Genomic DNA, 16,726 nt, shown 5'->3' on the forward strand with positions numbered 1-16,726 from the left:
TGGGAGAAAACATAAAAACATGGTTTTTTTTTAAACGCAGCCTATTTGTTTATTATGTTATTTGTTTACACTAGTGGCCGATAATCGCCATAGGTCCGTGCGGTTCACGATGCCACTAACAACATCAATAAAGTTACCGCTTCATCCCTGCCACTGCTGTGCAGCTAATGACACTGTCGCATTTAAAGTAATAACGGTCAATAACTGTATCCTTCCTTTACTACAGCCGCTGCACAAATAATAAGTTTTCTTTGTGTGGCAGTAGTGAGCTGACGTCAGGTCGGTTCCTTGAAGTGGAGCTGAATAAACCTTGAGAAGAGTCTCCTTCAATCTGCTGTTAGTAACTAACACACACACTCACACACCGAGACTCAATTACTGCCCAATTCCCTTCTTTATCATTCGTCCCCGACCTCTTTCATAACCAAAACCGACCAAGGAAAAAAAGAGGCGACAAGAAGACCAAGCCGAAGTGTTGGCTGAACTAAAAACCCACGCTGGAAATAAGTAAAGTGTCGAAACTAAAGAAAGGTAAGTGTTTTATTTCACTGACGCTGTTTTCCCCACATCACAGAACAAGCGATGAGCTGCGTAGAGCTGGCTCCGCTTCTAGTTTCTTCGCTTTTCTCCCCCCTAGCTTGTGTAAACTGCTTTATAGATAGTTTCTTGTTTTCTGTTTCTGTGAATTCATTCAGCGTGTGTGTTCCGCAGCGGTACGTTTGGTCATATCCGTAAAGTTTTTTCTCTTTAATTTAGAAACCAAGTGTTTTTTCTCCTCTCTTCTGAGCGGTGACCTGATAGTGGGAATCGTCTTTGTGTCCCTCTCTCGTTTTCGCTCGCGCACCGTTCGCTCGGGCTGTTCTATTTGATAACTTATCTTATCGTGGACAAATTAAACTTTTTAACGGTTAATGGCGGCGTCTGTTTTGCTTTTATCGACCGTGTAAATGTGCCGTTGTCGGTTTTGGGTGCGTATTTCGTGCTGGATGTTGTAACCGTCAACGTGAAAGGGGGGGTAGCTGCGAGGCGCTGGACTGCCGTTGGTCCTCGCTGCCCGTCCCTTACAAATCCATCCAGTTTAATAGTCCCTCGACGCGAAAATAAAACAATTAGCGACAAATACATAAATATCCCCTTCGGTTCGGATTAACTTTGACGTATAATATTCATTTCTTTTTGCCACAGCGGGTCAGAGTTTGAGCTTTTCGTGTTGCTAGTCATACTGCCGGCCAGCCTGCCGGGGAGCTGCTACCGCGGTCGCTTCCTCAAACCGAGAGGCACGCAGGCAAGCTAGCAGCCGCTTGGCCGAGTTGTTGAAATTTATCCCTTTGTGTATATTACAATATCCTCCATTTTTTTCTGCCCCTTCCAAAACAACAAGCCTCTCGCCATCTTGGTTATTTTAAATTCGTCCCCCTCAAAGCACCCCTACCTTTCCCCCCCTCTCTCTCTCTCTCTCTCACACACACATATACAAACACACAGGCTACTTTAAAAGGAAATGGATCCACGTTTTTTTTCTCTCTCTCGCAAGTTTTAACCAAAGTTTTTAGACTTGTTAGGGAAAAAAAGAGAGCGAGAATCGCGTCCTGTTTGTGGTTTTGGAAGGAAAATGAATGTGGTTAACGGCTTGTCAGCGATGATTTGAAGCTCGTTTTAGCGCAGAGAAGGGACAGTTTGTGTTTGTGGACGAGACGTTTGCTTTAAAAAAACAAATATAAAGTGACGTAGTGTTACATGTCGGATGGTGGTTTTTTAGGGAGAGACAGGTGGACATGGCGGTATTTCGCCACAGCCGCAATTAAATCAGAGTATTTGTGCTATTTTTAACCTAATGTTTTGTTAAATGTGATTTCTAAGTTGACACAGCGCTGCTATATGTTTATCTTTGCAACTGAGCATGGATGAATGACGGGGGGATGGAAGGAAGGAAGGAAGGAAGGAAGAAGGGGGGAGCAAAGAAAGAAACGAAGGAGGGATATTAATTACCAAGAATCCTATTAAGGGAAGAAGTCAGAATGCAACTTAACTGGATGTCACTGCTAAATACAGTGATTAGACATCGTTTTAATTACAAAGGTGTTTGAAGTAAATGTGTGACAGGTATGTGTAAAAAGGAATTTGTGGGTAAATCATTGTACTGTTGTTTACACAAAGTTGAATTGATGTGTGATTGATAGATTTGCCAGATTGACGAGCGTTAAGACGTGCACGCTCTCACGCGCATCTCTCGTCGTCATTGCACACACACACAGACACACAGACACACACACATGCGCACGCTCACACACGGGCAGTTTGAATCACCCCTAACTGAGCTATAATACTGGTTTGCAACAGTTTAGACAGGAGACTCCTCGCAGGAAGAAATGGTGACCTTATTTCTGACATCCATCTTACAAAAGGTGTTATTTTAGCCCGTGCGTTTGCTCCGTCCCTCAGAGTTAAAACTTGGATCTCACTTTCCTCCCCGTGTCATGTAAGCAGCTTGGGAGAGAGGAGGGGAAAAGAAAACAAACTGAACAAATGCTTTGAATTGGAAAATCTGATCATTTCACCTCCCACCTCTTTTGTTTGCCCGTTTATTGCTGCAAAGCTGGAGTGCAGAGGAGCAGATGTTTAGCCAAACATGAAGGCGCGGTGCCTCTGTCCTTATGGGGATGGCTCTCCCTCCTCTCACTGCTGATGCATCGACATGACAGCTGCTTGATTTCATGGAGCTGCTAAGAAGCCATTAGTGGTATCAGTGAATTGAGACGGAACAGTGTCTCTCAGTTTTCCACCGCTATTACAACTGTCTATTGTTAGCGTCATTTTGTGCGGATTTGTTTGAATATATGTGTGCGTTTGTATGTGTATGTGCAAGGGCTGCAGCTGAACATACAAACCAACGAAAAGTACTAATATATTTGTGCAGTGTGTTCTCCCATAATTTGAGAGAGAGAGAGAGATCGAGAGCAAATGTGAAAAAAGGGGAACAAATCTGTCAGAGTTTGTTTGCCATGTTGGTTTGAAATGAAAGCACACTGTGCTACCTCAAGCACACTCAAATCAGAGATGTCTCTCCTTGCCAGGCCAAGAAAAAAAAAAAAAACAAGTCTCGGCTAGAGTTTTATTCTGTCTCTCTCTCTCTTCCCCTCTCTCTCTCTCTCTCTTCTTCTCTTTCTCTCGCTCAAATTGGAACTGTTGTTTTTGAAGAGATAAAGGAGGACTTCCGCTTGACTTGAACATTCAGGAATTAAGGATAGACATAGTTAAGCCCTATTTGCATGCCTACCAAAGTCACAGCAAACGGTTGCTATTGACTAAGCTGATTAGGTGAAATTAGGTTCACGAGCTCTGTGTCTGGGGGTGCTGAATCTGACAGAACTTGGACAGCTTTTGAGAAGACAATCCCATGTGCACACATGGCTGTATTCGCTATAATCCTTTACTATTGAATATGGGGCTATCTCTTTTTTTTGTGTGGAGGAAACGCATAGTTTGTGTTCTTTTGAAAATGAAGTGAAGTGGGATTCATGAGGTGTGCATGATATATCGATCAAGTCATCGCTTGACGCTTTCTTAAAAATATGTTATAGTATCACTTCATATTCGGAGTGGTCTCAAAATGATGCTGCATGTATCAGGCATGTCAGTGATTCATCTGTTACCAAGTGTGCACTTTAATTTTTTTCTCCCATATCACACTTCCTGTTAAATGTGACAACCACTAGCCTGTTTTGAATTGACAAAGCTAATATGCCACTTCTCTTGTGTGTTTCCAGAAACTTTTGTGATGATTGAGCAAAGCTCAGCTTCACATTTTGACATCATCTAATACTTGTTTTCACTTGTGGCAAACATGTGACAGTCAGTATGTAAGGGTTCACCTGCTGTAACGTGTCTTCTTCCCCTTCACTGACTAGAAAAAACCTTAAAACTGTAGTGTTATGTCCTAAATCAGGACGTGACTGAATCACGCATGATTAAAGGACCAGTGTGTAAGATTTAGTGGCATCTAGCATTGAGGTTGCATACTGCAGCCAACTGAAAACCCTTGGTGTCACCCACCCCTTCCAAGAGTGTAGGAACATTTATGATGGCCTCTAAAAACGCGTAAAACACGAAAGGCGCTCTCTAGAGCCAGTGTTTGGTTTGTCTGTTCTGAGCTACTGTAGAAGCATGACGGTGCAGTATTGCGGACTCTGTGCAGATATAAAGGGCTCATTCTAAGGTGGTGAATACGCAATCTTTATTTTCAGGTGGTTATACACTAATGAAAACATACTTATGAATCCTGCCAATAGATCCCGCTAAATCCTACTCACTGGACCTTTAAGCCTATCACTGATTTTATGTCTTCATCCTGGGCTACAGCACTGTATTTTCTGTATGACGAGATATATCATAATATAAATGATGTGTGCTTTAGGCAAGATGGCAGAAGAATAAACTGATAATAATGAAAAATGAAACTCACTTTTTTTATAGTCTGTGTTAAATGCTCAAGAGTCAGCTGTAAACCCAAATATTTCATTGCATTGATGCCAGTGTTTTGAATTTAGACAGAGACGACTTAGACCTGCAAACAATCTATTGATAATAATGGCCATCTGGGAGCCCTGTCAAATCTCTGCATGTTAGCGCTGACACAGAGCTGTGAAATTTAGAGAGGAAGTAGAGGTCTGCTCTGTGTTAACCAAATGATTCACAACTAATGTTAGACAGAGTCCTGATATTTCCTCAGCCCTCCCCAACCATTTACATATGAATGTGCATGCACGCACACAGAAAACAATCGGGACAAATGAAGTAATGCACCAAGAAATGTCGGAGTTTAAACAGATGTTTTTGAAGTAGACATTAATCCTATACGGGCTAATGGTCCTTTGAGAAGAAGCCCCGTTTAAGCGAAAGTCCTAAAAGCTTCTCGACATTAGATTGATAATGCATCTCATTGTTACAGATCAAATTGGTGCTGCTGCGTGTCTGTCTTGCTACTGTTTTGTGCAGGCCCATGCAGGCAGTTCGCTTATTGATCCGTGTTTACGCGGCCCTGCAGGTTAATGTTCTCTCAGCTGGAAAGTTGGTTAGCTCTCAGATGATCTACCTAACCTTATGTTACCTTGCTATTTTGGTAATGCTGCATGTTCACTGGATGTCCTGATAATCATCAGGGTACACAAATAATTGTCTAAAGTGCATGCTCAGTGACAGCCACTTTTGGTGTGAGCCTTGTCAAATGTTCTGGCTGCCTCTGACCGTAAACGTCTGCCTGTGTCTGTATAATGAGAAATTCAACTATATTTTAAAAACTAACCTAATGACATGGGGCACTCCTGTTGTAGAAACAAATGAACAGTCTCAACTGTTAATTAAGACTAAACAAGTCAACACTCATTTTAGTTTCCTCTACATTTCTGCGTCGATTACATATGGTGGATTAATTACCAAACAATAAGCAGTGTAAAGTGCAAGTGGGTCACCCCGTGTTGACTTTCAGGAGACAGAAGACAGAGCAGCCAAATTTGGGAGGGAAAGGCGATAAGCTGCTTCTTTGCTGTTCGTCCCCTGGGCCTCTATTTATCATTCAATGTGAGAATTTCCTTGATGAAAGTCAAGGTTGTTTGTGCATGCTCTGTCTCGTTGGGATGGCTGTTTTTCCACCAGCAAGGTGAAAAGGTTGATTTTCCCCTCCAAAGAGATGTCTTGTTTGGAAAGTCCAGGCTAGTTTCTTTTAATGAAGTCTCATAAGGTCCTGATGATTTTTCCACTTCAGGGCTGTTTTTGTTTTGTACATTAGTGAGGAGGTGAAAATACAGATGTACTCCTTGTTTTGTGGAACCATAGAACAGCATGCATACAAGTCCTAATAATTCACTGTTTCTTTATTACATATTCATGTGGTAAAGACACAGCAAAGGAGGTTATCACTTTATGTGAGCTGAAAGCATCCATTAAATGTCGTCTCTGTGAACATTAGAGTGATAAGACATCTAAAAAGCATGGCAACATTATGAATGCATTTCTTTTCTTTCAAAGAAATCACATCAGTGTTATTTGGCTGCATGAAACGGAGACATTCAGGGTCTCTTAACATTAGCTGAACTGGGCTGGATTGGATTGCATAAACATTAAATTAGAGGATTTTGTTTTCTTAGAAAATCAAACAAGATGTTTTCTGTCATTTTCCTCACCTACCTGTCTGTCTCGTCTAGGTGTCCATCATTTTGTTTCAGGAACTTGATTATGGAAATGGTGATGAGGTCTGGAAAACCTGCTATTTAGTTTGATGTTTACCACACCTCGACATTCTCAATCTGTAGCAGGGGGCCTGTATTTACACTTTTCTCTAGAATTCACCCATGCTGGCTGCGCTCAGATGGGAAAGGGAAAAGAAATCGGAAGACGTTTGTGGATGTGGGAATGGGAATGATATTGGTTTCTCTATTGGTGTGCCTCCTGGGTCACAGGGGTTGTTGATGATACTATAGAATGGCTTGTAGCAGGCAGGGGAGCTGTGAGCCTTGGTGGGTGTTAAGATGCGCGTAGACACACATCCGTGCACACACTTGCTGTCAGAACACAGCCATTTACGCATAGGGACAGGACGGACACACACACACACACAAATGCATGAGATTGCGCCTCGACAGCCCCCATTTATTGATCTTCTTCAGCATTTAAAATCTGGTCACTGCTGCCACAAAGGCTTTTTATTTTAGCTGCGCTGGCAAAGCCTGCTCCAAGCTAAGCCAGAATTTTAAATATTTAACTCCTACGGAACGCCATGAGAAATGACAAGGATAGAAAAAAACAAACAGGAAAGCAGTTCTGTGTTCAGTTCAGCTGTGCAATGGCTATATGCGTATTTGTTCAGAACCATGTTTTATGTAAGCCACACTGGTACAATCAGCTCTCAGTGTGTCGGCCGTGTAAGCGCTACAGTTTAGAGTCAAAATCTGCATATACAGCACCCTTTCCTTTAAGTTTTTTTTTTTTTTTTTATCAGGGATTCAAGGACATCCTTTATTTCTCTCCAGAAAAAGTTACAGAAAAGAAAACAAGCATTTGCTCTCTATTTTACTTAACTCACTGCTGCTGACCTACATGGCCTTACCTTGTTAGCAGTGCAGGCTGAAATGCTAGAAGTCATTGGATTAGTCATTACTGGACCTGGGACAAGCTGCTGTTTTTAGCATTTTAAGGTTAAAAATGGATACTCATGTGTAGAGAGGTGACTCAACGATGTCTAATCCACAGAAGCTCTATAGCACGTAGTGTTACAGTCAGTACCATCTCTGTCCCTGCATGTAGCGTGTTTCTCTCTGTTCTCACTGGACACAAAACAAGGTACTGAAAATGAATTTCCCCTTTTTCTTCTTAGGAAATTGTCAGAGTGTTCAGTTAGTCCCAGGTGGTGTAGAGGAAATGATCTGAGTAGCTGTGTTCACGGTACATTTCGAAATAATTTGTCTTGAAAAGGTCAAAGCACATTTAAGTGATTTCAAAACGCTTCCACATTGTAGTGAAAATGTACGTCGCATTAGCATCACTTATTAAAAAACACCACCGCGCAGCCAGAGCACAAGGCTTCCTTGTCCAGTTGAACCTGCTGCTGTTGTTGTTTTTCTCTTGTCCAGCTTGCCTAGCCCCGCTCAGTCTGTGGCATTGTCCCGCTTTCCCCCTCTCCGTCTGTCTGTCTCTCTCTCTCTCACTCTGTCTGCCTCTCTCGCGCTTCTGCTCTCTCTTTCTGAACGATGACACTGAGAGACAGCTGTAACGTGAGACGCCTCTCGATCCTGGCAGGGGCTTCGAAAGCCGAGGCAGAAGGGAGGGAGAGGGCCTTTATCTGAGACTGGGGGCGCTGACCTCCCTCATTCCCCTTCTCTTTTTCTCCTTTCTCTTCTTTGCTCTACGTCTGCTAGCATATCTTATCCTCCCCCCACTGACAGAAGCCAAGACTGCGCTCTTAAATAAAAAAGTGTCCCCATAGCAAAAACCTGATGAATGAGATAGTGTGAGTTGTTGCTGTTTGCAGCATTTAGAGCTGCATGTTGCTATTAAAGTCCGAGCATGTCTCAGCTAGATGGATGCAACTTACGTTATGCTGTCAGTGGTTTACAGAATATTGTGAGTGATATTTGAGTGACATACTGTACAATATGTTTGTGATCTGTATGAGGACACTTTTTGTGTGTGTGTGTGTGTGTGTGTGTGTGTGTGTGTGTGCGTGTGTGTGTGCACGCGCGCGCATGCGCCTGTGTGCTTGGATGTAGATGGAAACATCCACACACACCCTGGACTCTAGGCTATGGCTGCTAAATCCTCTGTGAGAGCTCCCGTGTGTAATCCAAACATTTAGAGCTAATTTAAGCATGCAGGCAGGAGCAGCATCCTTTAGGAAACAACAGCTCTCTCTTTCTCTCTCTCTCTCCCTCTCTCTCTCTCTCTCTCTCTCTCCCTCTCTCTCTCTCTCTCCCTCTCTCTTGATCTCTCCATCCTCCACTCTGTGTGAGTGTGTGTGTACTGCGTATGTGTTTGTGTGTGCATGTCTCGTTGTCGCTGGAGGGAAATGAAAGCACTCAATCACTCACCTGTCAGAGTACTTCAAATTCTGTCCATAACACACACACACACACACACACACACACACACACACACACACACACGCACAAGCACATGCACACACACGGACACAGACACATATGTGCATACACACTTACCCCTGAGGGTTTGACAGGACTGGCCCTTTATTGACTCCCTTGATCAAGGAGACAGCAGATCCATTTAATAGAAGCTCCACACACACACAGGCATTGAAATCAAAGTGGAGTCACATCTGCTCTCCACACAGCTCCACCGTAGCCTTTCCTCTCATACAACAGAGCTGGTAGTCATTTAAAACTGTGGCTGTATTGGGTGTTGAATTAAATTTTGAAAGCCGATACTAATAGACATCATAGTGTTTTTCATCGCAGGGTATGCCAACAGTTTCCTTGTCATAGCTGCAAAAATTGATTACACCAAAACAGCTCTGATTCACCTCTTCGCCACATCTTCTGTTGTTGTATGGAGGGTAAGCATGTCATGATATGAACCCAGCCTGGGCTATAGGCATGTTCTGTTGGCCGTGGCCCCTGTGCTCCCCAGTTGGCCGTGTTTTGTGCTGAGTGTTTTGGAAGGCCAGTTAGCCAAGAGGGTGCTGGGAGGAGATGTGACAGCTGTGTTGGTCACGGCTGCTCTGACCTTCACACGTCATCTTGATGGATCATCAAGGCTGTAACGATACACTGGACCTGTTGTGTTGGCCTGTGCTAGCCTGATTATCCAGTGGTGCTGATCTGGTCACATACTGTACTGATATCATTGTTCCAAATGCAACTTTGGACAGTCACCAGTGATGCCAGGTTGACCGCATATCTGAATGAGATTTATGTTGCAAAGAAAGTCAAGAAAAGGAAGTGGATTGGCTAATGCAGCAACGGGCTCTCTGCCATTAAGAGAAGAGTTAACATGGCAACACAAAAACATGCGTACGTACACAGACAAAGAGACACGCACACAATCCAAGCTGGTATTTCATATATATTCTACCTCTCACAAATGCATCGCACTAATGTTCTGAGCTTTTCGCCAGTCTCAAAGCGCTTTACTTTGTGTGTGTGTGTGTGTGTGTGTGTGTGGTGTAACCTGTTCCCTTGAGATGGCACTTGCTCCATCAAGTCAAGGAAGAAACCATTTAGTGGAATGACAAACACACTCATACGTTCACACACGCACACAGCACCGGGAGGCTGGGAGGATTTGAATTGCACTTAGACAAACGTTTCTCACACAAGTTCTTTATTCCTCCGCTCGCTCCTTACTTTGCCCTGAACATACACTTACTCACATACAAAGGTACTTGCACAGAGATTCCATTTTGTCAGCTTTCAGCCCCAGATCATGTAACAATAAAAGATGCTGCCCTGCAGTTAAACACTGCCAGTAAATCACAGGGCAAAGAAAGCTGGGAGAAGCACTTATTTTTAAGCAGCATGAGAGACCACACTGGGGGGGAAGGGGTTGAGAAAGATAGGGTAAGACACAGAGAGAGAGAGAGCGAGAGAGGAAGAGAGAGCTTCTTTGTGCACTGTGTACTGGCATTGTGTGTGATGAAGAGATGAATCACTGCTATTTAGGGATTGGTTTCCTGCAACTGATTGTGTGACGACTCGGTGGCGGACAGACTGTCAAGACTTGCCTATTTTGTTCTGGGGGCTTCAGGAAAATGTCTGCGGCCAAGTCTCACTAGCTCACTCCCACAGGGGCCGGCGTGCCAGAGATCAACAGAGACAACAGAGACAAACACCTCACCAGTGTCGCTCTTCTAACAAGGCATCAAATATTAAAAAGCAAGGGATTTTAGGCCAATCTCAATATGTGTCTTTTCAGAGTACACTTGTTTTCCATGCTCCAATATCAACAGAGTTTTTTGTGAAGAAGACTCACATGAAGCGTGGTGTGACCTTTCTTTCTTTCTTCCTTTCTTTCATTTTCCTTTCTCTCTTTCTGTGGCTGGTACAAAAGTCCAACCCGTGTATTTAACCCGCCCAGTTAACCCAGTTGCCTGAGAGCCGCTATATGAATCCTAAAGTAAAGTCAACATCTGTGTGGCTGACGCAAGGGAGGCAGATTAGGGAAGCCATACAAGACAATTGAGAGAGACATCATAACAATTAGGTTGTATGCTGTCCATGTGCAAGCATGCCTGGAGTGTAAATGCAGGTAATTATTACTTTGCAGGTAGTTCCTGTTTTTCAGTTTCTTTCCTATTTATGCCTTTCACATTAATTACATGGAAATTACTAAGCAGTGAAAGCAATGATCATGATTATAAAAATGACATTTTGATTGAATGACGTTCACTAGCATAATTTAGGGCAAAGTTTATCACTTTGTTATAAGATGCAACAAATCTGTAACTTTTGAAGACAAACTAAACACAAAAAGTTATGCTTAGGTAGATCTTTTTGAAACAGTAACATCGTAGTTATTTCATTTTTTAAGAAATTTCTTTTCTATTATTTAATGGTAAATATCCTTTTGACCCTGTTTTTACGTTTTTAGTTGACAAAGATAAAGTTTTAGTTGATACATTCATTCGATCAAATAATCTGCATCTATTTTGGTAAGTGATTCATCATTTTAATCATTTGTCAAGCAAAAAACATCCCATTCTTCCATCCCTTGGGAGGATTTTCTGCCGTTTTTGTCCTATGTGATAGTAAACTCTCTTGGTTTGACAAAAGGAGCAATTTGATGATGTCATCCTAGATGTCATCCTTTTTAAAGACTTTAATGGGCATTTTGTACTACTCGTAGATTTTATATGCCAAATGAATAATTGATTAACTGAGAAAATAATCAGCAGATTAATCGCTAATGAAAGTAATTGTTAGTTGCAGCCCTAATATCATATACTGACATGATTGATGAGGACACTGCAGTTTAAGAAGGCATCTTGGGAAGAAGGTGATATTTTTGTGATATTTTATCCATCTGCCATTGATGTAAAACTAGGAAGATCTCACAGTAAAATGAGGTTAATAGACTAACAGCCTGATTCTCAGTCAGGCAAATGATGGCAGACAGCACTGGCTTTCTTATCCAGTGTAATTCACCTGCCTCGTGGCTGGCAAATCATTTTCTGTGCTGAAGCCCTATGAGCAGAGATCCTTTAATCATCCACTAATAGGCCTTTATGAAAAAGCTGAAGATGAATTCAGCCTACCCGGCTCTCGGTTATCATTATCACTGCGATGAGTTATCAAAGTATTTGTGTGTGTGTCTGTAGTCTGTGTGTGTGTGTGTGTGTGTGTGTGTGTGTTTGTCTGTCTGTGTAAGTGTGTAGATAATGAAGGGAACCATTTCAGTTCGATGAGTGCGGTTATTACCAACACTGCCAGTCTAGGTGATTTCTGTTCAGTGATAGATTGAGCTGTAAGGACAGATGTGCGTTACTTTGTTTCCACAGACTTTGACATGACTGGAGGGCATCTAGAAAGACAAAATCATGAACTGCAATATACCCATTTGCTTATTTTACCATGGCAGTCATTCCAACAAGTGACATTTACAGAAATTATTGAAAAAACAGCAGTAACTAGAAGGGCACTCTGAGACCGTAGTGCTCCACCAAGACCTGTAGTCACTCTTCTATGATATGCAAATCTGCAAGCACAGCCACTATAGATGCATTTCCAAACCATCAGAACAATAGCCTCATCATCTCAGCTGTGCGTTGATTATGTACTTATATGGAAATATGTCACATACTTAACATGCATTTGTGAGAACCAGAAATGCACATGTTCATAGCCACACCGCAGTTTGAGTGCTGTTACAATTGTGCCAATGTTACTGTTGTAGCAGTTCCCCCGTGAAAGTCCTGTCCCCGAGTGATCCATAGCAACCATGACTCTGTATTGTAATATGGCGTCATCCTATTTCTACAATTGGCTATGTTTTGTCACTATTTAACTGCATTACCATCAACTGGATTTTAAGATGTGTGGCATTTATTCCGCCAGTACAATGTTAACAAAAGTGAAAAAAATAATTTGTGTATCCACCTCAAGATTCACAACCGCTTCAAAACGTGCATGAATCGTCCTTAGCCTGTGCTACACCCTTCAGCATGGGCCAAGTTTCATGACAGTCAGGCCAGTGGTTAATACGGAATCATACAGACAAACAGACAAACATACAAACAAAAACAAAAAAAGGACAAATACTCCTTTAAACTCTGTGAAAGATTCGGTCACTAAACTAAGAAATAGAATTATATAATTGCACTTGTTGATCACATCATGTCCACCAGGCTTGATTCTGTTGCTGTTGACCAGATGGATGTGTTTACTGTCAGCAAAACCTTGTTAGATAGCTACCCACACATGCTATAACACTGCTTATGTGCTGGTGTGTCTGTGTGTCTGGAAATGTCCGTAAGAGCCTGCTTCCCCGTGTCTCTGAACACGTGAATGAGGAGGCTCGACGTCTGAATGAACTGTTACGTGATATCATCTAATCATGCGAACGCAGGTTATAACTGACGCTGTTATGAATATTGTTAATGCTGTAGCTAAAAACTCATCTACAGAATCAAGAGTTCAAGAATAAGTGTATACTAGCATAAAAGTTTTGGAAACTGTGTGTGTTTGCATGCCGTGCGATGATATACTGTGCATCATAGCCCGGGTGGCGTCTGTTTTGGTGAGCTCCTTAGATTAGGCTCAGGCTGTAAGAGCACAGGAGGGCCTTAGAGACAATGCATGAGAGATGGGCGTGAGAACGCCGGTAAGGCTTGGTTCTCTGCAAGAACTGTCTTGTGTTTAGGGAAAATATCCACACACTCAAAGCTCCAGTGTCTAGATCCATTTCTAACAAACAGGTTTTGCAAGAAAGGGCTTGGGGAGAAAGAGACTTTTTGTGTGTGTGAACATCTTCCTGTGTGTGCGCAGCCACAGCTGTGTTTCAGACGTCACTGTACTTTCTATTTGATGTGTCTGAAAACCAAGCCGTGCTACTGTAACTTTGATATCCAGGTAGTTTAAGGAGCTTCATCCCCTTCAGGCTCTCAAAAGGAAAACTTTCAGAATTATCACAATGCTGCATATAATCTAGCCGTTTTATTATCATATAAATCAAAGCGTGCTTGAAAAACATTTTTATTCCTGCAACTCAGATTGTATTTTTAACCCGAACTGCAGTGATGTTTTGTTTCTGCTTTTTCTCCAGGTGTTACAGCAGTTATGTCAAAGAGCTGAAGACATCTCTAACAGTGAGTACACAGCACACTAAAGAGCATTCACGTCTCCTCTTTATCACTCTGCGCCCCTGGTATATGTTCGCGTGTCACAAAATAGTTGATGCGTAACTTTTTAAAATATATATTGTCGCCCACTTCTGCTTTTACAGTTTTTTTTCTTCATGGCACGCCAGAACAAACTTGCCGACTCCTCCAGTTTCAGGCCTAATTTGATTTTCATTCATTCAGTGAAAGAGGATGTTTTTTTTCTCCCCCAATTAAATTTAACAAGAGCCCCTTGAAAAGCAGTTGTTATGATTACATTACAAATTCGGGGTTCATTCAGTGAATCAAGCAATTAATTAGATTTCTCCCATTCTAATCAGAATATTTGTCTGAAACGTATGCGCCTAATAAACATCCTTTGAGTTTGCTATCTGTTCGGAGCCAACACTGAATGTAAATGGTTGTTAACTGTGCCCTGCAGTGCTTCTAGGTTAGGATCTTAGATGGGGTTTACTTGTTTATGTGTACTGCTATGTGCAGCTTTAATCTCCTCCCTCCCTCCCTCCCTCCCTCCCTCCGTCCCTTCCTTTCTTCATTCTTTCTTTCATTTTCTATGTTTTCTCACTCTGTCTCTGTGTGAGAGCTTGCTGTACTCAGGGGCGCGGCTGCGTCCTCAAGGCTTCACTTCACACACACCAAGGTGGCAGTTTGTTGTTCCACACACAGACAATGACTTGCACTTTTCTCTCCTGCCTGACTTGATGGCCTTCTGCCTGCGAGTATGGGATCTCTTACAAGAGGGTTTTTACTGAATGCAGGGCGCAGGGAAATACCTGCTTCGCCTGTGACTGGCTCCTTAGCCTTGTGTTACCAGACCTGATTCTATCACGTCTAAGCGTTACTGCTTCATCTCTGGCTGTGAATGATACATTATATCCCCCGCAGGTTGGTGCAAGCTGGTCGTATCATTTGTGATAAGTATTGATGAGTCCTCTCTTAGGGGAATCAATTTCTAGGGGGTGTAGCCTTGTAGCTCAACCCCCACCCCTAGCTCTTCCTGACTGGTGTCTTGGCTGCCTGACTTTTCCTGCAGCCCCATAGAGAGCAAGCACAGCAGAGCACAGGGAAAGATGGAGCTCATCCAAACAGCTATGGTGTAATTAGCTGACATTTGTTGCTTGGAAGACAAGAGAAGGAAAAAGGAAAGAGCTGCTCAACTCAAACTCCCAAAGGAATATGCAAATGTTGAGAGTGAGAGAAAATGAAAGAAAGACAGAGAAATGTGTCTAATGGCACGTAGATATAATTATATTACATTCACGTATGGGTGTGTGTCTGTGTGGGTGCGTGAGTCTGTGTGTGTGCTATGAACCCATTGAACTTTATGTGAGTATTTCTGTCAGTGTTTTGCCACTAGAGCACAAACCATTGGACTAATGAATATATTAGGACGAGAATGACTAACCAGGGCACTTTCTCTGCTAAGAGATGATACCTCTGTCTGCTGTTTGGTGTCCTTGTTTTGTAGAGCATGTCTTAAGGTATTCAGCTACATCAGATAGGCATTACACAACTGAGCTATACAGTACCCACATGAAGCAGCCATCCACAAACGGGCTGATTCTCCGGTTCCAGGAAGGTTGTGCGTGTGCATGCGTGCATTCACATGTGTGCTTGTGTGCATGCATTTAGGGGAGAGTGCTGTAATGCATGTGGACTATCTGTACTTAAGCCAAGGTGCTGTGTGAAGAAGCAGCAATGCTTACGCAGCCCCATCTGCTTGATCCGAGCTTGAAATGCAGTGCCTTTTAATGACAAAATACTGAGTGGCTGGGAGGTGTGCGGAAAAGAGTGTGTGTGTGTGAGAGAGAGGGTGTGTGTGTGTGTGTGTTGTACGAGTGTGAAATAGAGAGGAATAAAGGGAGAGGGAGAAGGAGAGAGAAAAACATCTCGAAGGTCAGGAGCAGCGGGCGGCCGTAGGGGAGAGACACGTGAGAGAGAGATAGTCTTGCGTCAGCCCCACAGCAGTCCGCTCTTTATGTGTGTGTGTGTGTGTGTGTACGTGTGTGTCCTGTGGGGCCAGCATTTCCATCCGCATCCCACCGTGTGTTACAATGGAGAAGCATGCCAGCATTTCTATTCTGAGCGTCTCGATCTGCAAGACTAGATAGATAGATAGATAGATAGATAGATAGATAGATAGATGGATAGATGTGTGCATACGTGTTGTACATTACAAATTACTTGGAAGCAGTCAGTCATTGAGCTACAGATAATTTTTTACATGGCTCTTGTGACAGTGGAAGGGGAAATTACACCTTCTAGCCCGAGGGGAAAGAATTTGTGTGTCTCGCTGCCTGTCACAAAACCTGAATAGGGTTTTCAACTACTATCGTTTTTCAGCTCTTCTTCATGAGCCCTCTTTGTTTCTCACAGTGTCTTCTTCCCAGTGCCCTTTAAACTGGTGCTCTGTTAGATTGGAGAAGTGTTCGAGATAACGCCTAAACATTTAGTACTTTGTACTTGCCTCGGAGCTAAGATTGTTAAAAAGCTGCTGCGAGATTGTCCTCGGGATAGGGAGCTGTGTAGATTCAGCAGACACACTCCAGCATTAGCTGGGGCTTACCCATCCACGTCTCTCTGTCTTGTTCACTCTCGCTCCCGCTCTTTCTCCATGCACACGCGCACACGCAAGAAAACACTGACCGTTCCCCTTCTGCCTCCCTTGGCCCGCGTGGTCTCAACAGGGTTCAGTCCTCTAGCCAGACTTTTGATTCACCCCCATTGCCAAACAGCCTCTGCTCTCCTTGTCCCTATGAAGGGCTTCAGCGTGGGGCGAGGCTGCTCTTTTACAGACCCTTGTTGCCATGAATCACTGCTCGCACCCGGGGAGCCTCAGTCCACTCGGGGGCTGCCTGCCTGCACGATAATGTGCGTGGTCATGAG

The 16,726-nt window shown here is 43.1% G+C and overlaps 1 protein-coding gene across 10 annotated transcripts in view; it reads left to right on the plus strand.

The window, feature by feature from the left end:
- Nucleotides 1-350: 350 nt before the first annotated feature.
- The window catches only part of baz2ba (bromodomain adjacent to zinc finger domain, 2Ba), a 66,569-nt gene continuing 50,193 nt past the window's right edge, over nt 351-16,726 (plus strand). For all 10 annotated transcript variants that reach the window (XM_041943391.1, XM_041943468.1, XM_041943775.1 and 7 more), the window contains exons 1-2: nt 351-531; nt 13,765-13,807. The gene's annotated coding sequence lies outside the window, so the exon portion shown is untranslated. The remainder of the gene's footprint in view (nt 532-13,764; nt 13,808-16,726) is intronic.

This window comes from Chelmon rostratus, chromosome 1, assembly GCF_017976325.1.
Source record: "Chelmon rostratus isolate fCheRos1 chromosome 1, fCheRos1.pri, whole genome shotgun sequence".
In the NCBI taxonomy this organism is placed as follows: Eukaryota; Metazoa; Chordata; class Actinopteri; order Chaetodontiformes; family Chaetodontidae; genus Chelmon; species Chelmon rostratus.